This window comes from Natrix helvetica, assembly GCF_964273705.1.
Source record: "Natrix helvetica genome assembly, chromosome: 5".
Classification (NCBI taxonomy): domain Eukaryota; kingdom Metazoa; phylum Chordata; class Lepidosauria; order Squamata; family Natricidae; genus Natrix; species Natrix helvetica.
In genome coordinates, this window is record NC_138551.1 from 11,861,605 (window position 1) to 11,884,933 (window position 23,329).

Genomic DNA, 23,329 nt, shown 5'->3' on the forward strand with positions numbered 1-23,329 from the left:
TAATGCACAAACTCTCTGGTTGGGAAAACACAGGTAAATCCTAGGACTTACGGTCATTCCTTTATGATCATTCGTAGCACTGAAAAAAGTAACTTATTTACTTACTTACTTACTTACTTACTTACTTACTTACTTACTTACTTACTTATTTATTTATTTATTTATTTATTTATTGGAATTTGACAAACAAAAACGAGAACAAGAATAAGAGAATAAAAATACAACGATGGGGACAATAGGCAGGTTAGTGCACTTACGCACATCCCCTCTACTGACCACTTAGGTAAGAAGTATGGTCCACGGAAGTTAATTTGTGACTGAAACTGTGAAAATTTGTAGCTGAGACATCTGAATCAGGTGGCCTAGATGAAAAACGTAACGGTTATAATGAGCCCAATGATAATCTTCCAACAGGAAACTAGAGAAAAGGTCTCTAGATAGCAATTTCCTTCTGATAATAATAGGCTTCCAGAATGAAGCTGACGGCTGGAAGAAATCCTCATGTGGTCTCAATAAGATTCAATCTGACTCAGATTTTGACTAAGGCCCCGGCAGTATCTTCCTTATCCTCATCACTCCCCAAGTGTAGGTGAGGCCTTCCACACACACTCCATTCAACAAAAGCCACACACTCTCTTTATGTGTTGCAGGAGCTTCCTTAAATCATAAATGTAAAGCAATAGAATAGAATAGAATAGAATAGAATAGGGCAGGGCAGGGCAGGGCAGGGCAGAACAGAGCAGAGCAGAATAGAATAACAGAGTTGGAAGGGACCTTGGAGGTCTTCTAGTCCAACCCCCTGCTTAGACAGGAAACCCTACACCAGTTCAGACAAATGGTTGTCCAACATCTTCCTAAAAACTTCCAGTGTTGGAGCCTTCACAACTTCCTGAGGTAAGTTGGTCCACTGATTAATTGTTCTGTCAGGAAATTTCTCCTTAGTTCTAAGTTGCTTCTCTCCTTGATTAGTTTCCACCCATTGCTTCTTGTTCTACCCTCAGGTGCCTTGGAGAATAGTTTGATCCCCTCTTATTTGTGGCAACCCCTGAGATATTGGAAGACTGCTATCATGTCTCACTTAGTCCTTTTTTGCATTAAACTAGATATACCCAGTTCCTGCAACCGTTCTTCATATGTTTTAGACTCCAGTCCCCTAATCATCTTTGTTGCTCTTCTCTGCACTCTTTCCAAAGTCTCCACATTTTTTCTACATCGTGGTGACCAAAACTGGATGCAGTACTCCAAGTGTGGCCTTACCAACGCATTATAAAGTGGTATTAACACTTCATGTGATCTCAATTCAATCCCTCTGTTTATGCAGCCTAGTATGTTGTTGTCTTCCCATGAAATATTTATTTATCTCAAGCTTAATTAATGCAGTTTTCACAAAAGTTTGAACCAGCTGTTAATTTCATGGACTGGAGTTGACTACTACATGAGCCCTGATGATGTAGTGGTTAGAATGCAGTATTGCAGCCCAATGATAATGACTGCTGATGACAAAACCTTACAATCTTGCAGTTAGAATGCAGTATTGCAGGATGACTCTGCTCATTGCCAAGAGTTCGATCCTGACAGGTTGAAGGTTGACTCAGCCTTCCATCCTTCCAAGGTCGGTAAAATGGGGACCGCAGATTGTTGGGGCAAATAGGCTGACTCTGTAAACCTCTTAGAGAGGGCTGTAAAGCACTGTGAAGTGGTAAATAAGTCAAAGTGCAATTGTGAACCCTGGAGCTGACCTGGCCGAAGCCATTTTGTACCTTCAGTGTTGCCACACTGGAGCTGAGGGATAGGGAGGGAGGGAATAGAGATAGCTAGGGTTTTGTAGCCAAAACAAAATACTTTCTCCTTGGCATCAAGGACATTCTCACACCTGATCAGAGATAGGAGGAGTGATGTTACCAGGCAACCGGATGGCAACCTGATTGGACCATGTGACTGATTGTTTAGGGAAGGGAGAAGATGCCTAGAGAGTGGGTGGAGGGCCAGGCAGTCCAAATCTGACCGAACACTAATAAGAACTCATATTAAGTCCTACTTAGTGGCAATAAAAGTGGCAAAATGGGAACATTTTTCCATTCTTATTGCGTCCGCAGATAACTGCCCAGCTGCCCTGTTTAGGGTGACCCGTTCCTTACTTAATCAAGGAACTGGGGAAGACCCCTTGCAGGGCAGGGCTGAGGAATTAGTCCAGTATCTGCAGAACAAAATCACTCAGATTCGGACAGGCTTGGACTCTGACTGGGTAGATTCGGGTGAGTCGATGGGGATTAATTTTGTGGAGACTATCTGGGATGAGTTTGAGCCTGTGACCCCCGAGGGCGTGGACAGGATTATGGAGAGATTCAGTCCTACCACTTGTGTGCTGGACCCGTTAGTTAGTTTCGGCTTCCCAGGAGGTGACACGAGGCTGGCTCCAGGCAATTACCAACGCTTCATTGAGAGATGGGTTCTTTCCCACTACCTTGAAGGAGGCAGTGGTGAGGCCCCTCCTTAAGAAGCCTTCCCTGGACCCAGCTTCTTTAGCCAACTATTGTCTGGTCTCCAACTTCCGCTTTGTAGCGCAGATTGTTGAGAGTGGGGCAGCACATCAACTTCCCCAGTACCTGGATGAAGCTACCTACCTGGATCCATTTCAGTCGGGTTTAAGGCCCAGGTACAGCATGGAGACGTCATTGCTTGTCTTGGTTGATGATCTCTGGCGGGCCCAGGACAGGGGATGTTCCTCTATCCTGGTCTTATTAGACCTCTCGGTGGCTTTCGATACCATCAACCGTGGTATCCTATTGTGAAGACTCAGGGGGCTGGGAGTGGGGGCCACCATTTTGCGGTGGTTCACCTCCTACCTCTCGCATCGATAGTTCATGTTGAGTGGAGGGCAGAGATCGACCCCAAGGCGCCTCACTTGTGGGGTGTCCCAGGGGCCTGTTCTCTCACCCCTCCTGTTTAACATATATATGAAACCGCTGGGCGAGATCATCCGTGGTTTTGGGGTACAGTATCATCAATACGCTGATGATACCCAACTTTTCATCTCCACCCCAAACCACCCAGAGGGAGAGCCTTCTCTGTGGGAGCGCCTTCCCTTTGGAATGAGCTGCCCCCGGAGCTTCGCATAATCCCCGACCTCCAGTCCTTCCAGCCCACCCTAAAAAGTTGGCTTTTTCAGCAAGCCGGCCTGGCCTGAATAGAATAAATTAAATTATTAATTTTAAATTGTCAATTTTAATTTAATCCTTAATTTGATATAAATTGTCAATTGAAGGTTATTGGATTTCCTATTTAATCTTTTTTAACTTTTGTCATATGTGGTTTGATGTTGTACGCCGCCCTGAATCCTCTGGGAGAAGGGCGCCATATAAGTCCAATAAAACCAAACCAAACCAAGAGGGAAAAGTTTACTTTTAATTAGGTGAAAACCTTCAAAATTGGTTTTCACCAGAACTGTGCCAATATGATATATCCAATAAAACTATTATTTGAGGAATCTACCTGCCTCGGAGTTTTGTTTGCTATGAGTTTATTATTTGGAACCCTGACAGGTATTGCTATTGCTACATCTTTAAGCTTCGTGTGATGGAAGGCAATCCAGATTCTCAGGAGGGAGGGAGAGTGCATTCTAGACAGGCAAAAGGCAACTCAGTTCAGACAGTTTGTGTGAAAGAAAGAGGGTGAAGACAGCTCCTCCTTAATAGTTCTTAGAATACTTTACGGGAGTGGTAGTTAGTGTTAGTTTGGCAAGATTCTGTCTATAGGTGAGGAGCAACAAAGAAATCTGCCTGGAAGAATCACAATGTGTCTTTCTTGGGTTTTGGAGCCTGACGCTTCCTGGTAGATGGGTAGTTATATATGTTTGTTTCAATAAATAAACAAGCCAGCTAAAATCTGATTTGTAAAGCTTGTGGTTTAGTATGTGTCAACCAGAAGTGGTATTCAGCAGGTTCTGACCAGTTCTGGAGAACCGGTAGCAGAAATTTTGAGTAGTTCAGAGAACCGATAAATACCACCTCTGACTGGCCCTGCCCCCATCTATTCTCTGCCTCCCGAGTCCAAGCTGATCGGGAGGAAATGAGGATTTTGCAGTAACCTTCCCTTGGAGTGGGGTGGGAATGGAGATACAGTATCCTTTCCCTGCCATGCCCACCAAACCACACCACGCCCACCAAGCCACACCCACAGAACCAGTAGTAAAAATGTTTGAATCCCACCACTGGTGTCAACCCTCCAAGGCAGACCAAACTTGGAAAACAAAGTCATGCAACGTATACTACTTTAATTACAGGGTTATACTAACAGAATCTTGGAAGTTTGAAAGAGCTTGTCTCCAAGGTGCTCTTTCAAGAGGCAAGTGGACTTTCTGGTTCTTCTTTGAAGACATTTCACTTCTCCTCTAAGAAGCTTCTTCGGAGCTGAAGAGGCTTCTTGGATGAGAAGCGAAACGTCTTCAAAAAAACCCCCCAGAAAGTCCAGTTGCCTCTTGAAAGAGCATCTTTGGAACAACCAGGACCTGGATGACTGAGACCCCCCATAGGTGTTTTGAAAGAGCTTGCTCCTTCTCTTTATCTTCATGAGAACTAATGACGGTCATATCTGAGATGCTTTCTCAAATTACATTTCTGCACTGAACTAAGATTTCTTTTATCTGACTGTTGTCTTGATTGCGGTTCCTCAAGGTCATTTTCCATAGGCTCCAGAGAGATATTTTAAGTTTAATTCAACCTAATTCAACAATTGAAGAAACTGATGTCCTACGTAAGAGTGGACCATCTGCGGCCCAAATACAATCAGCCAGCAACTCATTTAAGGCCCTGAGAGTTTCCCCAAACTATCAGAATAAAATGGGACTAAAAATTACGAACTCATTTGTTATTATTTATACAGGTTTTGAGACTCCCGTCGCTCTCTTTAGTACTCTGAAATCAGTTAAGAAAATGTGTAACCTAAACCCTTATGGGCCTTAAAGCATGAATTTGGCCATTTAAAAATACCTCCAAGTCCACTTCAAACAAGGAAAAAGAAATCAGTGAATATATACAATGTCACCAATCAGGTTCTCTGGCTAATCAGAAACAGGAAATGTGGCCCAATCTCTGGACAAGGCTGCCCATCCCAACTTCAACATATTCTTTCTAAGGAAATAGATCTTCTTAGTGGCCTTCTCTAAACTTCAACTTATGTAATTTATATTGCCAAATTAAGGGACGCGGTGGCTCAGTGGCTAAGATGCTGAGCTTGTCGATCAGAAAGGTCAGCAGTTTGGCAGTTTGAATCCCTAGCGCCGCGTGATGGAGTGAGCTCCCGTTACTTGTCCCAGCTTCTGCCAACCTAGCAGTTCGAAAGCACGTAAAAATGCAAGTAGAAAAATAGGTACCACCTTTGGTGGGAAGTTAACAGCATTCCATGCACCTCCGGCATTTAGTCATGCTGGCCATATGACCACGGAGATGTCTTCGGACATCACTGGCTCTTCGGCTTTGAAATGGAGATGAGCATCGCCCCCTAGAGTCCGGAACAACTAGCATATATGTGCGAGGGGAACCTTTGCCTTTATCTTATTACCAAATTGGTGTAGCTGTAACTTAGCATATTATCTTTTTCGACCTTTGAGTAACACAACTTCTCTCCTAATTGTATTTTCTTCTAGACTATCAAGTTTAGGCATCAGGCCTGAGCCTTCCTTTTAAGAATCATGTTATATAATAGGCAAGACTGGTAAGATTATGAAATCATTTATCACTATTTTAAAAGATGTAAGTCAATAAATATCTTGCCTAAAAACTACATATTTGCAAGCACATGTCCATAAAATACTGTTTGCGTTTTAAATACTGGTAAGAGATATCTATCAGGGATGTCTTTCTGACTGAAAGCATCTATCAAAATGAAATCTATTACGGTATAAAAATGGCATCTGTCTTTTGGCGTCGAAAGAAATAATTGCATTACAGAAAGCCGAGAAAAACAACAACTGTTCCAAGGATTCAGGAAAAAGCTTTCTATGATATGTAATGAACATTTTCGGTGCTTCCCCCCTGCCCCAGTGGATAGCGAATTTGCAGAAGGGAGTCATGTACCAGCATCTGCATAATTTATACAGACGGTGTAGATCGGTGCCTAATTTAATGTCGATTTGGGCAATATAAATTACACGTATATACATACTTGAGAGTGACTCACTACAATTTTAACCGTTAATAGCTTTCAGTTGTCTAGCAATTCTTTTTAAGGTACCCCCAGATGAAAGACAGCACTGAAGAGGAAATCTTCTCCACTACGAATTTTCCTCGGCTTTGCTGTTAATTTATTTCAATTACTTCTTCCATCAAACCAAATCCACCCCCTACATCCCCCCACCCCGCCTGGTACTCCAGTCTCATCTTCACGCTCATTTTAAGACGACCCTCCTTTGTTGATTTCAAGCACTCTCGCCAAATTAAAAAAAAATGAACTGGATTTGGGGCGAAGAGGGCTTGAAGGCTGTTTGTTCGAGTTCCTTGAAAAGTGACAGTAGCAAATTCAGGAGTCCTTGAATTCCAATCATTCCTGGCCACCCAGAAGTCGCCTATAATTGATTTCCCGATCTTTCTCTCTCTCTCTCTCTCTCTCTTTTTTCGATGGGAGAAGAATTGGAAGAATTCTTCGGTAAGAGAAAAATTACATCACTCTCTTTGCTCAGATTCTATGAATTGGCGAATAGTCCACTTAACGCACTCGAAACATATACAGACCGGATATAGAACAGACCTGCCGATAGGGACAGTTATTCAAATGCTAGGATAGCCATGCAATTAAAAGCTCAGGTACGGTCAAGATTTAATTCGTATCTCTATTAAATGAAATGCATAGCAAACAGGGCGTCATAGATTTTCTATCATTCAGCTGCCAATGTGGCAATGAAAACCGGTTACTCTCGTCAGTGGCTTGTTTATTGGCTTATCTGAATTAAAATAAAGCTTCGCTTCTCCTGACAGCACAACTGTTATCTTGGGGACCGTAATCCTGCTAGCAAATCCTATATCTTCCAGAACTGGCTGTTTTGTTTGGGATTATTGAGAGCTTAGCCCATAACAAAGAGAAATAAGGCAGCTCTCTCATCCTCGTAATTAAGTGCGGGGAGTAATTTAGAAACAAACCCTGCAAAGAAACCAACCCAGTTTGGAACCATGTTTTTTAACAGGACAGGAAAAAAAAACCCCAGTCAAATGCTGATTACACCAAACATCACGTTTAAACCATTAAAACTTCTGTCCAACAGGAACTCAAGATTCCTTCCCTTCCTAATTGGTCTCTTAATTTCTTATTTCTTTTTAAATCGACAGATAAAATAGAAAACTCTTGTTGGACCACAAGGAGTCATCATTTCATTCTTCTTTTTTTAAAATTAAAGATGTATTATGAAGGTGGGAAGCAATAACATAATAAATGTTGTATTTAATAGCTTAGATTGTTATCCCACCCTACGCAAATATAAAAGTCAAGCATTTGCCCAAGATATTTAAGTAGGTATTTAACTATTTCCATTTTTTCCAGTACTTTCTATTCTTTAAAATGCCCCCATCCCTGGCTTTTAAAATAAGACATTTACAATGAGTGAACAGCAATAGGAGCTATTTGTTCTGCAGAGATTTTTGCCTTCTCTTCGTTATCTTGCGTTGTAGAATTTCACAACGACAGGGCGATATTTACTATACAGCAACATTCTACATATGACTTAATTGTTTGTATGTACAGTGAGAGCGTATGCATTGGAGCCAAATTCCTGGTGCGTCCAGTCACACACTTGGCTCATAAAGGAGAGCAAATTGAAATTTAAAAATCGGCGCTGATTTTGTTGCAATTGCTTTTTTTTTTAATGCATGATTTCTGCAAGGAGATCTTTGAAACTTAAGGTTGAATTCGGTGGATAACCCCGTCTTCAAATAGTTGAGACTCAGTTAAATTAAAGGATTACTGTCGCTCCGTGAATTCTCAACCCAGTTTCCCCACCCCCCCACCCCCTAGGATCAGCTGTTGGTATGCTTTGTTTTCTTCTGTTTTGAATGGTACAGCATGGGGCACTCTGCATTTTATTCCCCAAAGCTGCCCTATTGAGGGATGTGCTCAGAAACCCCCACCCCCACCCCTTATCTATCTCTAAGGAGGCTGTAAAAACTTTTATTTTCTGCCAAACATTTGGGCATGAATTGCTCAGCTTTTTCGGGAGTTGCTGCTTTCTATTTCTTTCTTCCTCCTTTAAAAAAAACAACCACATGGCATTTGTTATTCACTTTGAATATTTGGTGATATGTGTTCCCCCCCCCAGCCCGCCACATCCATTCTGCTCTTATTGATTGCTTATATTGTGTTTTTTATGATTCTAAACCGAAAAGCAATACACCCCACTTAAAAAGGAGAAGCAGGAAAGCAGAGAGAGATTTCTTTTTCCCCGGCAAAGTGACAGTTCGGGACATCTGTTGGCCTTCTGTCTGTATCTCCGCTTGGTGTCATGGAGTGCACAGCTGTGGGCATTTTCAGCCTCTTTTTTTTTGCTCACATCTGTCACAGTAGTACAGTAATATAGGTAATTAGCAACACCTCGTATAAACCATTTGCTCTTTTAATGTTCTGAATAAGTAAAATGAGCATTAGCACCATGAAAGGGAAAACAAAAAGAGAGAGAGAGAGAGAGGAAAAAAAAACAAGCTGAAGGAAAGATACTGTCGGGAGAACATTTCGATCTTTTAAAAAAACGCTGGGTTGATCTTTTGAATCGGTTTGCAAAAAAAGAAAAAAAGGGAAAACTTCAGACTTTAGATAAAAACAGGCTGCTACGACGAACTGGATACCTTGGCATGAAAAAAGCAAGTGAGGACAAGTTTAAAACGCTTTCCCGTACTAACGATTAATCTGCCATAAGCAAAGACGGAGCAAAAATGGAGCATAAAAATGGAGCCATCAGCAAAAGATGGAGCAAAGATAGGAGACGCGGTGGCTCAGTGGCAAAGACGCTGAGCTTGTCGATCAGAAAGGTCAGCAGTTTGGCGGTTCGAATCCCTAGCACCGCATAACGGAGTGAGCTCCCGTTACTTGTCTCAGTTTCTGTCAACCTAGCAGTTCGAAAGCATGTAAAAATGCAAGTAGAAAAATCGGGACCACCTTTGGTGGGAAGGTAACAGTGCTCCATGCGCCTTTGTCATTTAGTCTTTTAGGCCACATGACCACGGAGACCTCTTCGGACAGCGCTGGCTCTTTGGCTTTGAAACGGAGATGAGTACCGCCCCCTAGAGTCAGGAACGAGTAGCACATATGTGTGTGTGTGGGGGGGAACCTTTACCTTTTTCACCTTAAGCAAAGATGAAGATAAGGGAGATGCAGCTCAGATCGGCTCAGTGTGAAAAGCCAAATTATTTATTTTCCACCAGGTTTTTTTTTCCTCTTTTTAAAAAAAAACCCTGAAAGATCTTCAATGCCAGGCAATCTTTCTGACGTTTTGGTCATCTCTTTGCTCAAAACTTGACAGCCTGAAAAAGACAATCTTGCAACAGGGCTATGATCTCTATCCCTACTGGGCACTAGAAAAAAGGAGGAAAAAACCTCTAAGAGGAGTAATTACCAGTAGGATATTTCTGAACCAAAGCCAACACTGTCGAATTTTCTGAACAGGTGAAGAAAGAACGGAGAATGAATAGTCAAACCGACTTTCAAGACACCATTGATCGGCCTCAAAGGAGAGAGAACACAAATACATTCCTGATGATTTTATCTGGAGAATAAGAGTTCCTGAATTAGCGAGTGATGTACGCTAATTCTTAAGTGTCTAAGGAGAGCAATGAGGTCTTCAGAGAAGCTGGGGATGTCCATGTTATTTCAGGGGCAAAAGCATTCTCTTCCTGGGAAGCCTATAAATGATAGGCTTAGTTACCAAGGCAAAAAAGTCAACAGAGTGGGGCATGACACAGAGGCAACACAGTCAGTGGAGAGTTCAAACCACCCCTTCATTGCTCCAAATGTTCCCCAAACCCTCCCACGTTTCTGGCAAGTCCCAGAGCAAGTGATGTTGTGGCCCACAAGAGGCCAAGATTTGGACAGTGAGGAGGTTGGGGAGGAACATGGGCCAGTTCCGGAGTCTGGGGAAGGTTCTGATGAAGGCTCTGTGTCAGAAGCAGAGAGTGGGCCAGAGCCGTCTGACAGTTATCAGCTGCCTTCGTAGTCAGACATCAGTGAGGCAGACGAACAGTTAGAGCCTGTTCTCAGTGTGTACATGCGCAGACTTGCCAGGTGAAGGGAACAGCTAAGGAACAAGGGTCAACTTGGGAGTAAGGCCACAAAGACGTTTCCTGGACTTCTTGTTTTATTCCTTGCTTCCTGGATTAATTGCCTTCCTGGACTCATTGACTTATCCCCTTGCCCTGCTGGATTTCTTGTTTTGCAGCCATTGTGCTCACAGCTTTGTGCTAGACTAGTTGCAGCCAGTGGCTGCTGGAGGTGTGTGTTCATGTGTGTGTCATCATTGTTGTGACCTAGTCTTCCCCAGCAGCACACAGCTGAGTCCTCGTCCCGATAAACCCCTTTTATTTAATTTACAGTGAATTCCTCTCCCACAATCTTTCAAGATAGTTCACAACTACAGACCTTTATCAGGCTTGGAGAGCTGCCAGGCCAATATCTTTCAGATGCTGCAATACTTGGCAAGGATGCAGGAATGAACTAATTGTCTCCTGCAAATGCCCCTCCCCTTTTGCTCCTCTTTTATTTTCTCTGGGAGGGGCCATTCATCGTCCACCTGTGGCCTTACTCCCAAGTCGACCCCTGTTCTTTAGCTGTTCTTCATCTGGCAACTCTGCGCATGCACACACTGGGAACAAGCTCCCGCCGTTCGTCTGCCTCACTGATGTCTGACTCTGAAGGCAGCTGATAACTGGCATACGGCTCTGGCCCCCTTTCTGCCTCCGACACAGAGCCCTCATCAGAACCTTTCCCAGACTTCAGGACTGGCCCAGGTTCCTCCCCAACCTCCCCACTGTCCGAATCTGCTGTCATCTCCACTGGTCGCTGCCAGGCCACAACAATGGGGCAATTCAGCCTAAGTGATTCCAAAGCTAGGTGTGAGCTTTAAAGAGGTTGTGCACTCAGTAGGTATACACTATTGTGGGACTGCACAGCAAAGGTCTTGGAAAAGCCCACCACACAAAAACATGCTGTAGCTATTCAATGTTGAAATGTCCAATTTTTTTAAAAAAAGGGGTAGATTTGAGCTTCTCTCTCCCCACCTTTGACAATAGGTATGTCATCCCAGTCCATTCACACCTTTGCAGGCTCTTTTATAAGGGAATGATTGGAACATTCATTTAACAGAGTGATCTGATTGGCTGAACATTGCGGGACTTTTAAAATAATGGATACTTTTTTTTTTATAGCCACTGTACAAATGACAAGGACTTTAGCCTTGAATGCTACCTCCTTGGCAAAATGCCAGCAGGGAGAAAACTACCGCTTAAAGATCTTTATTAAAAATGCACACTTTCAAGAGGACCCCTTTCAAATCTGGTAATTATTTTACCTTGCGCACCAAATGTGTGTTTTTTTTTAAAATCGTCATTGGCACACAGACGCTCCATGGGCATACGCAGACACCCCCGTGGGGCCGATTTATTTGGGTTGGAGCGCATTCAGATTGCTCCGCTTTTCGGAAAACCAAATTGAAATGCTTCAAGGTCATAATCCCTTCGCGGCATAATCAAGGCCAAACACTGAATAAAAGATGGAGGGCCTTCTCCTTCCTTCCCCCCCCCTAAAAGGTTTAATGTCCTAATCGAACGATGGGCGGTTGGAATTCTTGGGCGCGCCTGTGATATTTATCAAGAAAAAAGGACAAGAGGCGCCTTAGCGACAGGAATGGATTTTGCAACAGTCAAAAGAGGGAGCAGGTACCGCTGCCGTCTCTTTGAAGAGGGACCCCAAGGACTCCCAGCTTTTCACGTAGTCCTTGGCTGCAGCAGCTATTCACCTGTCCGCTAATGGATTAACTCCTTCCATGCTTTTAGCATCGAATGAAAGGAGATCCAGGAGGAGACAAAGATGCTTTTGAATCTGGTCCTCTGGATGAGACCCATTGAAATGAGAAGAAACGACACAAGAGCAGGTATGCTAAGTAGGGCCCTCGCACAACCTCCGTTTGTTTCAGGGGCCGTACGCCACTCAACTTCTTGAGAACTGAATTCTCCAGGCGAGAGGAAACCTGAAATGCTCATTTCCCCATTTTCTGAGGATTTTTAAGGTCTTAGCACAGAATAGAAAGAAGAAAAGAGGGGGGGCAGGCGAAGAAAAAAAGAGAGGTTATTTTCTTCATGACGTTTTCCCGATCTTTTGATTTCCGTGTTCCCAGCGATGTCTTGGCCTGCTGTACGGATTAGCATTGCGTATAAAATCCATTCTGGATTTGCTCTAACAACATAAACGTAGGTTTTTGTTCCCCAAAATGGAGGAAGGGAAAGACACAATTCTTTATTTACTCAAGCAACCCCCCCACCCTAATGTCAGATTATGATTCAGTGTGTTGTACAAACTCAGAACGCTGGGCTGAATAAACCGGTGAACTATGAGTAGGCATGATTCATACCACTGACAAAGCAATGTGTTAACCTATCTCATCTTGTTTTGAATAGAGCTAAGGAGACTAGCGATGAGAAAAATGCATGGGACCCCAGAAAGAAGAGAGAAGAGGTTTGAGTCAAAGAGCGAAAGAAGAGACAGGGGGCACCATCCGTGTATTCCAATTATTTTTGAAATTAAACTGTGACTGATAATTTAACTTAGGCCCTGTACATTGCTGCAGTTTTGACACTGGAAAAAGCACTGAAAGGTCCATAATGGTGAGAAAGGTGGAAGGAAAGAGAAGAAGGGAATGACCGATGACAAGGAACACGGACTCCAGTTACCAGGGTGGTGAGTGCACAATTGGAACATCTAAAGGCCTAGATGGACCACAGATCATCTTGCAGAAGTCTATATGAAAAAAGTCAAGCTTATGTTATATTATCCAGCAGAGAACAGCACACTTGCTCCTCAGAGTGATTTCTCTGTTATACATTTATTAAGACGGTAAAGTTATTCCAGAAGGACCTCAGTGGTGGGCTGCTGGGGGTTCGCATGGGTTCAGACGAACCTCTAGCTAGGATTCTGCCCAGTATGGCGAACCTCCAAATGCCAACCCCTGGTTGGGCATGCCCACCACGCCCCTCCCACCCCTCCCAGGAGTTTCGACGCAGCCCGTTCATCATGCCAGGTAAGTGTAGGGCCTGTGCGGAGGCTCGGGGAGGGCAAAAAACGGGCCTAAGAGGTTCTGGAAGACCAGAAATGGGCTTGTTTCTGCCCTTCGGAGGGTCTCCGGAACCCGGGGGAAGCAATTGTCACCCCCTGGAGGCTGGAGGAAAGCCTCTGGAGCCTAGGGAGGGTGAAAAATGCTCCCCCCATGGTGCAGGAGGCTGACTAGATCATGCCCACCATGGCCACGCCCACTCAGCAATAGGGCAGCGAACCCATTGCTGCAATCTTTGAAGCTCACCCCTGACCACGGTAGGTAAGCATCAGACTCTGGAACCAGTTGTGATGTCTTCCTCCATAACTCCTGCTCAATTCAAAGCAGTATGGACAGCTTTTAGTAGCTTGTTCTCACTAGAAAGTGAGTTTTGGAAGTAAAACTTGAAATGTCCATGACACCTTGAAAAAACCTAGTCGGACCAATGGTGCTTATTAAATTCAGATACTAACAAAGTTTCAGTAGAAATGCCAACACTCTTCAATGCCACCTGAGTCCTGGGAAATGTCCTAACCACCCATAACTCATGCCATTCGCCTGGGTTTCTCCTTGTCTATTGTTGCAGTGGGACTTCCAAACTAGGAAATGGGATGCAATCACTGCAGGCAAATTTATAATCTAAGAGGAGCATCGGTGTCCAGTGTTACGAGAAATCTGACAATCAGATCTGGACCATCAAATCTGGACCATCAAATCAGATCCAACTAAATAACTGGATAGGACAAAGAGTTAATGGGAGGAAAGGGCAGGGGGAGGAAATAGAAACCCAGAGGACACACTATCAAATGAAGAAGGGGGAAAATAGAAAGGTATTAATATACCAATATACGTTTAAAGGATGATGTATGTGCAACTATTAAAACGAAAAATAAATTGAGGAAGAGGGAATTTAAGATTGCTTGGTAAATACTGGGTTTGTTCAAAAGCCATCCTGAAAATACATCAGATTGAAGAGGAAATATATAAACACAACAACGGAAAGTGGGAACGGAGAGAAGAGGAGAGGGAAAAGGTAGGAAGAGGAGAGGAGAAGAGAGGAAAGGAGAGGGAAAGAAGAAAGGGAAAAGGAGAGGAAGAAATGGAGGGGAAATAAGAGTAGGAGAGAGGGTAGGAAAGAGAAGAAGAGGGGAGGAGTGCGGGAGAGGAAGGGGAAGAAGAGAAGGGAAAGGAGAGGAGGAAAGAAGAAAGTAGAGAAGGAGAAAAGAAGGGAGGGAAGGAGAAGTCGGGTTGTTATAAAACAAGATGGGTGCATGAGATGCTTATCTCGATTATATTTTTAATTTTAGGAGGAGGGATGAATTGTTAAGATAGCACATATTATTAATAATAGTTATGAGATTGCATATTGGTGAAGGTATGTAGGAGAAATAAAAATAAAAAACTTTTCAAAAAAAAATCTGATCCAACTCATGCTGCTAAAAGAGCCATACTGTTAAAAGTCAGCCTTGGAAATATCAAGGGAATGCCATTAGGCAATTGAGTGGAGAAACAGCAAGATCATCTCATTCAAGAGTATTCCCTGACTGACAGCGTATTTCTTCCGGTTGTGATACATTTTAATAATCTGGGAGAGAAGATTGTTGAACTCCCAGATGTCATTAGGCACTCAGCTTAGGAACCCGGGAGAAACGAAAATCTATCTGTTGGTCAACTCTTCCTTTTTCTTTCAGACAAAAAATCATGGGTGCAGACAGGGCCGGGTTTAGATGAAAAGAGGCCCTAGGCCAGGGGTGTCCAAACTTGGGAACTTTAAGACTTGTGGACTTCAACTCCCAGAATTCCCCAGCCAGCTCTGCTGGCTGGGGAATTCTGGGAGTTGAAGTCCACAAGTCTTAAAGTTCCCAAGTTTGGACACCCCTGCCCTAGGCTATTCCACTTATGGGGCCCTTTCACCTCCCATTTTTAAGTTTGTAAATTACACGAGAGATAATAAAACACATCATTACTGTGATATATATCAATATATTAAATGAAACATGTCGTCATTGGTACTAACCTTTATAAAAAATGTGGCACGGATAATAAATAAAAATAAAAGGCCCCTCTTCATCTTGAGGCCCTAGGCTGAAGCCTAGTTAGCCTATAGGAAAATCCGGCCCGGGGTGCAGAGATACTCTATGCCCGGGGTGTCAAACTCAAGGCCTGCGAGCCGGATGAGGACTGTGAGGTGCTTAGATCTGGCCCGTGGGGCCACCCTGGAAACAGTGAAGGACTGGCCCGCAGTGCCTCTGCCAGAGAAAACAGAGCTTGGGAAGGCAGCCCACAGCCCTCCCGAGCTCCGTTTTCACTGGCAGAGGGTTTCAGGAAGCCGTCATAGCCAAAAATGGTGCTCGGGAGCCCGTTTTCGCTGGCAGAGTGCTCGGGCCACCACAGGCGCCGCCGACATGAGTGATGTCAAGCTGGTCACGCCCACCCTGGCCCACCCCATCCCCCTGAGGTCAAACACAACTCTGATGTGGGCCTCAATGAAATCGAGTTTGACACCCCCGCTCTAGGCCCTGTAGAACCACAATGGGCTACTTTTTGGCACAGAAGTTGTTTTGATCATGTTAATTTGGAAATTAGATGAAAATGCAGGTAGAAGGAACATCCTGGATGTACAGCACTGTCCAAGGTCATGGGCAGCTCCTTGAGGTCTGCTCTATGTCCTCAGGGAGGGAAACGCTATGACTTTCAGCCTCCATCAAAAAGAACATTGTTTATTTAGACAATTTACAGGGCTGCCCAGCTCACTCACAGTGACTCCTGCAGTTTATGGCAATAAAACCCTAATTAGAAAAGTCAATTAACAACCCCCACCCCAGGGACAACAACCAAACCAAACAATTGAGCGGTTCCATTTCGCCCTGAGGTCCCTAGGCCCACTGGCAAAATTCACGACACTCTTTCGAAAGAGTGTCAGGGTGGAGGCAAATCTCATCTCCTCATGAATGATGTTTCTCAGGGAGAGAGCTACCATGGAGAAGGCCATGACTAGAACTAAAAAACAACAACAACCATGTAGGCACTCAGGGATGGGTTCCGGCTGCTGCTATTGCTGGTTCCCTCAGGGACATGCTGCACACACGCTTGTACTAAAAAACAAGATGGAGGTGCCTGGGGCGCCACCGAGAGAACCAGTTTGGGGGCATGGCAGGCTGAATTACTACCTACTCGGCTGAACTGATCCAAACCCATAGGAACCCACTTCTGTAGGCACTGCTCTATAAAGTACACAAATGTACATGTGAAGGACTGCAGATGTTCAGCAGCGTTCTGATATCTCAGGGGCTGCCACAAAGAAGAGGGAGTCAAGCTATTCTCCAAGGCACCTGAGGGTAGAACAAGAAGCAATGGGTGGAAACTAATCAAGGAGAGAAGCAACCTAGAACTGAGGAGAAATTTCCTGACAGTTAGAACAATTAATCAGTGGAACAGAAGTTGCCTCCAGAGGTTATGAAAGCCCCAACACTGCCCCCGACATGAGTGACGTTGAGCTGGCCACACCCATTCTGGCCATGCCCATCCCAGCCCCCCCCCCCCCCGAGGTGAAACACAACCCTGATGCGGCTCTCAATGAAACTGAGTTTGACACCCCTGATGTAGAGAAATGGGAAGCAAGAAAAGGCAATGTTTAAAAACCCAGTTGTTTCTCTGTTGAAAAGTCACACCTTCCCATTCCATTTTGCATTAAAATAATCTTTGAATTCATTTGCGTGCAGCTTAAATTGTTCGTGGCTTCCCGTTGAGAAGCTCCACTGAAGTTAACAAGAGTCACATTATTCACATTTATTCTAACAGGTTTTTATGCAAAATAACTTTACAGATGGGAAAATGCCATTAGAAACCGTGGATACTGTACCTAGATATTAAATTTGACTGATACTGTAGTTTTCCTACAGAAACATAACAGCAAGCGCAGAAGTGACTTAGATAGTAAATTTACACAAGAGGTCTGGAAAGCAACGAGGAAAACGAACCAAGAAAGATAGATGGAATTTCCCCATAATATTACCTAGATACTAACATTGTACATACAGATAGCTTGAGGGCGCAAAGGGACTGATGACGCATTTCACCCCTCCCTCAGGCTCAGTCTGGTCATCTCCTACTTCATCTTTCTCCAGGAGAGTTCTGTTAACTGTTAGAATAAATATAAGTCAATTCCCTCTCCTTCCCTGCTCTTCATTTTCCTTCTCTTCCCTCCCTCCTTTTTTTCCAACTAAGACAAACCTCAAACACAAGCAACTCGCCATGGCTAATTCACTATGGTCAACTCAACATGGTGAATTCTCCACAGTCAACTTGCCACTGTGGCCAACTCACTAAGGGCAACTCCCCATGGCCAACTCACTATGGTCAACTTGCCACAGTCAACTCACTACGGCCAACTCACCACGGGCAACTCCCCATGACCAGTTCACCATGGGCAACTTGCCACGGCCAATTTGCTGTGGGACAATTTGTTGCGGAACAAGAGTTACATTAATATCAAAGAAATGATGGACTAGAATCATTGATGAAAGGATCAGAAAGGAGGGACAGAATGAAACGTGAACGACAAAAATTTAAATATTTTTAAATTTATTTTAAATAATTAAATTGTTCAATTGTTCCACCCGGCAAGTCTTCCTTTGTCAACTTGGCCACGACGGGTTGGCTGTGGCAAATTGTCTGCAGCGAGTTGTCCCATTCCACTATTACTCATCCATTCCTTTTTTTACCAATTCACTCCCAGTATTAACCTGCTAGAGTTGAAATGGAGTTCATCTCAAATTTGCTTACTTTAGCAAGATTCTCCAGCAAGCAGAACGAGTTCTGACTTAGGCTTCCCCCAAAAGCACGAGGCAGAGTCCTGGGCTCAACAAAACCCCTTTTATTAAATGAATGTGAATTCCTCTCATTCACATTCAGCAGGGCCTGGCAAACAGTCTTTCAAAGGAATATTTATGACTACAGACCTTATCTATCTTGGAAAGTTGCCATGTAAATATTTTCCAAATGAGATGCTGTTCAAGGAAAGACTGGGTACAGAATCTCTGAGATTCACGGACAGATCTTCACACTCCTGTAATGAATCTAACGACCAAACGAATGAATTGTTTTCTGCAAAAGCCCACTCCCTTTTCATTTCTCTTTGATTTCCTATGGGAGGGGCCAATCACCTTAAACCTGTGACTTTACTCCCAAGTCTACCCTGATTTCTGAGTTGTTCTTTTCTTCTGGCAGCTCTGTGCATGCCCACACTGGGAACAGGCTCCAGCTGTTCCTCTGCCTCACTGCTGCTTAGCTCCGTATGCTCCTGATCACTGGCAGACGGCCTCGGCCCCGTCTCTGCCTGTGATGCAGAGTCCTCGTCCAGGCCTTCTCCAGCCTCCAGGCCTGACACATGCTCCTCCCCAACCTCCTGCTGCCAGCTCTGCTGGCCGCTGGTGGACCACAAAAGAAGGGTTTTGAGTCACTTTTCAGGGGAGGCACATATAAACCTATTTCAAGCTTTTCCCTTAACACTGAAATACTGAGACATGGAGTAAGAGTGTCAGACTTCCAACTAGAAGACCAAGATACCATAGCCAAGTGGTTCAGCCCAAATGAGAAGCAGCTGCTACAAATATTTATTTGTATGAATCAACGATAAAGTTCTGTGAAGTGTTCCTTTTTATAGATTAGTAGCTTCCCTTCAAAAGAAGACACTTGAAATGCAGCCAGATGTTTTTGTCGCTTGTTATCACTCATGTTTTTGTCGCTTGTTGTCACTCATGTTTTCTCACAGCGTTTAGTTCTGCAAGAAAGCTGCTCATTATTAGACTTCACATTTCTGGAGACCAGGGATTAGAAATCTGTGACTCGAAGGCTATTTGTATCCTGACTCGGGCTCCGATTTGTACTCCTCCAAATACCCCCAGTTTGTACTAGCAACATCTGATGACAAAACTAGAACTCACAGTCTCCTAATGATTGGCCCAAAGTCACCCAGCTGGCTTTCATGCCTAAGGCAGAACTAGAACTCACAGTCTCCTTTCCCCCCCCCCTTCCTCCTAATAGGAGTGACTCCAGTTCATAATCCAGCCAACTGTTATCTACAAGCAAGGCATCCTGTTCTCTCTTTGGATTCATCTTTTTTTTCCTATTCTTGTACTCCATATTCTGAGTAAGTTCCTAAGCCAGTGGTTTCTATTGCCATTGTTCTCCTTCCATTCCACTTTTAAAAAGATGTACCTTTGCTATCTATCATCTGTCTGTCTGTCTGTCTGTCTGTCGGTCGGTCGGTCTGTCTGTCTGTCTGTCTGTCTGTCTGTCTGTCTGTCTGTCTATCTATCTATCTATCTATCTATCATCTATCTATCATCTATCTATCTATCTATCTATCTATCTATCTATCTATCTATCTATCTATCTATCTATCTATCATCTATATCTATCTATCTATCTATCTATCTATCTATCTATCTATCTATCTATCATCTATCATCTGTCTGTCTGTCTGTCTGTCTGTGTATCTATCTATCTATCTATCTATCTATCTATCTATCTATCTATCATCTATATCTATCTATCTATCTATCTATCTATCTATCTATCTATCTATCTATCTATCTATCTATCTATCTATCATCTATCATCTGTCTGTCTGTCTGTCTGTGTATCTATCTATCTATCTATCTATCTATCTATCTATCATCTATCTATCTATCTATCTATCTATCTATCTATCTATCTATCTATCTATCTATCTATCATCTATCTATCTATCTATCTATCTATCTATCTATCTATCTATCTATCTATCATCTATCTCTATCTATCTATCTATCTATCTATCTATCTATCTATCTATCTATCTATCTATCTATCTATCATATCTAATCTAATATCTACCTACTTACCTACCTACTTATCTATCTCCTATCCATCCATCCATCCCATTGATTGGCTGCTATTTTACCAACAGGTCAGCTTACAATATTAATCCTGGAGTTACATGAGCAAGCTAATTCCTTTCTCCTATATTCCAACTGTTTCACCCAGGTTCCGTTTGTGCCAATCCTTTCTTTGTTGTTCAAGAAATCTTGCCTGCCTTCTCCATGAAAAAATTATATATGCTGCTTTCTAACTAGCTCAGATAGTACTCACGGGCACAGGATTTACTCCCTCTTCCCCCCCCCCCCCGTTCAAGCATGTATATGTGTTACATAAATACCACCGCTGCACTTAGTAAAAGCAACAAGCTCTTAGTTTGCTTCTTCAATTGCATTGTTTTGTCATCGCTGTCACCCTGCTTTTAACCATATCTGCTCTGATGTCAGCTGAATAGAAAGTGCTGCAATTAGCCATAGTTCCTTGAGATTGATGTATTCTTGGTTGGGATGCGGGCAAAACGCTTGAGAAGAATATTGCAGCCTCACCTGTATCTAAAGCATCATTTTATGGGTGATTTCTACATCTTTCCTTCAGTCATTCAGTCATCAAGGACAGATAGATTTTATTTGTGGAAATAAATCTATTTGTGGCATCGTTTCCAGAGGTGGTATTCCCTTATTTTCCCTACCGGTTCACAAACGTGAGAGCGCTCAGGGGTATACTCGCTTCGCTCCAGTGACGTGTGGTGAGGTTTATGGCTGGTGAGGCACTGACACAGTGGTGGGTTTCAAATATTTTTAGACTTGTGGACTTCAACTCCCAGAATTCCACAGCCAGGCATGCTCAGTTCCGATTTAAAATGACAGCATTTGTTTCTCTCCTTTGAGAAATAAGTTTCCTTTTTTCCTTTTCTTTTTTTTCTCCCTTCCCCTCCTTCCTCCCTCTCTCAAACACACACACACACACACACACACACACACACACACGTTGGATTGGATATCTTTTCCAGTTGCTTGAAAGCAGCTCCTCTGCCATCCCCCCCCCCATTCCCCTGCTGCCTTCCCCAAACACCTCCACCATTGCAAATGCAGCCTGCTGTCTAGGTGGGAAATGCCTGGAACCCAATAAAGCCCACCCACTCACCTCCTGCTGGCAGGCTGGGGTGAGAGGAGAGATAGAGAAGCCGGAGGGGAATTGATCCGAGCCTTCCAAAAGAAAGAGGCTGGGGGAAAGTGTGTGTGCTACAGCATGGCTCTTTGCCTGGCTTCCGTGGATGACTCTGCTTAACTGTTAAAAAAAGCCTCTAAAAAAGCGCCCTCTACTATGAGGCAGGAGAATTGCATGTCTCACCTACGTCAGGAATTTTTAGGCTTTTAACCCTTGCTTAACTCTGCTTGAGTGATCATAAAACGCCTAAAGTCAGACTAGAGGAGGCATGCAGTTTTCCTGCCTCATAGTAGAGGGCGCTTTTTTAGAGGCTTTTTTAAACAGTTAAGCAGAGTCATCCACGGTGAGACAGCAACTAGCTCAGCTTTTTCCTTTTACATTTTTTTTTCTTTTCATAATGAGAGCGGTGAGGCTGTGCCTCACTTGCCTCACCTGACTGCATGTCACTGCTTCGCTTCCACATGCCACTTCTCTGCATGCGCACCGCCTTCCGCAAATGCGCTTTTGGCAAAAAAAGGGGGCCTAAGTGGGATGCTGTAGAGCCGGGGTGGGTGGGCGGGGCCACCCACGATTTCCACTACCAGTTCAGACAAACAGGTCTGAACTGCTAGAATACCACCTCTGATTGCTTCCGAAAATTTATAAAAGGGGATGAGGAGGCAGAGGACTGTATTGGGGGCTTTAAAAAGTAGGCTACAACCCAAATAGTAGTGGTTGTAAAGATAATAGAACAATAATTTTATTGAATTTGCATTGGATAACAGCACTAATATCAAATTGAGAAATGAAATATAAAGCCAGCGAGAGATCAAAGCAATTGCTTTTCTCCTGCATTGCCCTGGAATTCCCTGAAGAGTTCTGATAGAAGAGAGTATTTGTAGCTGGGGGTAGAACTGTAGTCCTCTCTAAGCTTCATGGCTTTCTTGCAGACATTTCATTACCAAACTAGGTCATATCATCAATAATGATGGTAAGGAAACGTCTGCAAGAAAACCACCAAACTCAGAGAGCACCGAGGACACTGCTGAAGAGTTTGGTTTGGCCTCCATATTGCCAGTATTCACAAAATTCTGTAAAGATACAATTCTTTTGCTAGGTCTTTATTGCATGCTTTAATATTAATTATTGTCATGGTTGGGAAATGGAAGGACAATATATATCCCATTGTTTTGTATTACATGTGAGGTCAAGATTAACAAAATGGGTACATCTATGGTCAGAGCATTGCAACTTCCGGCTTGAGATTTTTTTGACTCTACTATAGATTGGGGGTGTCAAACTGAAGGCCCGGGGGCTGCATCCAGCCCACAAGGTAATTAGATCTGGCCAACAGGGCTGCCCTGGAAACAATGAAGGACCGGCCTGCAGTGCTTCTGCCAGCGAAAATGAAGCTTGGGAGGACAGTCCTCCTGAGCTCTGTTTTCACTGGCAGAGTGTTGCAGGAGGTTGTCGCAGTCGAAAACGGAACTCGGAAGCCCGTTTTCGCTAGCAGAGCACTTGGGCCACCACAAGCACCCCTGACATGAATGATGTTGAGCTGGCCATGCCCCCTGGCCACACCCATCCCAGCCCCCCAAGGTCAAACACAACCCTGAGGTGACCCTCAATGAAATCGAGTTTGACACCCTTGCTATGGATGTTGGGGACCCTCTGCAATCCGCCACCAGTAACGAGCAGCTGCATTTTGTAAAAGTTTCAACTTCTGAATAGTTTTCAAGGCAGCTTTGTATCCAGTAACATGTGGCAATAGTAAGTAAAGGTTCCCCTCGCACATATGTGCTAGTCGTTCCCGACTCTAGGGGGTGGTGCTCATCTCCGAAGAGCCAGCGCTGTCCAAAGACATCTCTGTGGTCATGGGGCCGGCATGACTAAATGCTGAAGGCACACGGAACGCTATTACCTTCCCACCAAAGATTTTTCCCAACTATTTTTCTACTTGCATTTTTACATGCTTTTGAAACTACTAAGTTTAAGTTTAAGTTTATTAGATTTATAGACCGCCCCCTCTCCCCAAAGGGACTCGGG

General features: G+C 43.8%; 1 long non-coding RNA gene across 1 annotated transcript in view; it reads right to left on the minus strand.

The window, feature by feature from the left end:
* Positions 1-274: 274 nt before the first annotated feature.
* LOC309392786 overlaps positions 275-23,329 on the minus strand; it is a 103,505-nt gene continuing 80,450 nt past the window's right edge. Inside the window, exon 3 of the long non-coding RNA XR_014175494.1 lies at positions 275-362. This is a non-coding gene — a long non-coding RNA (uncharacterized lncRNA). The remainder of the gene's footprint in view (positions 363-23,329) is intronic.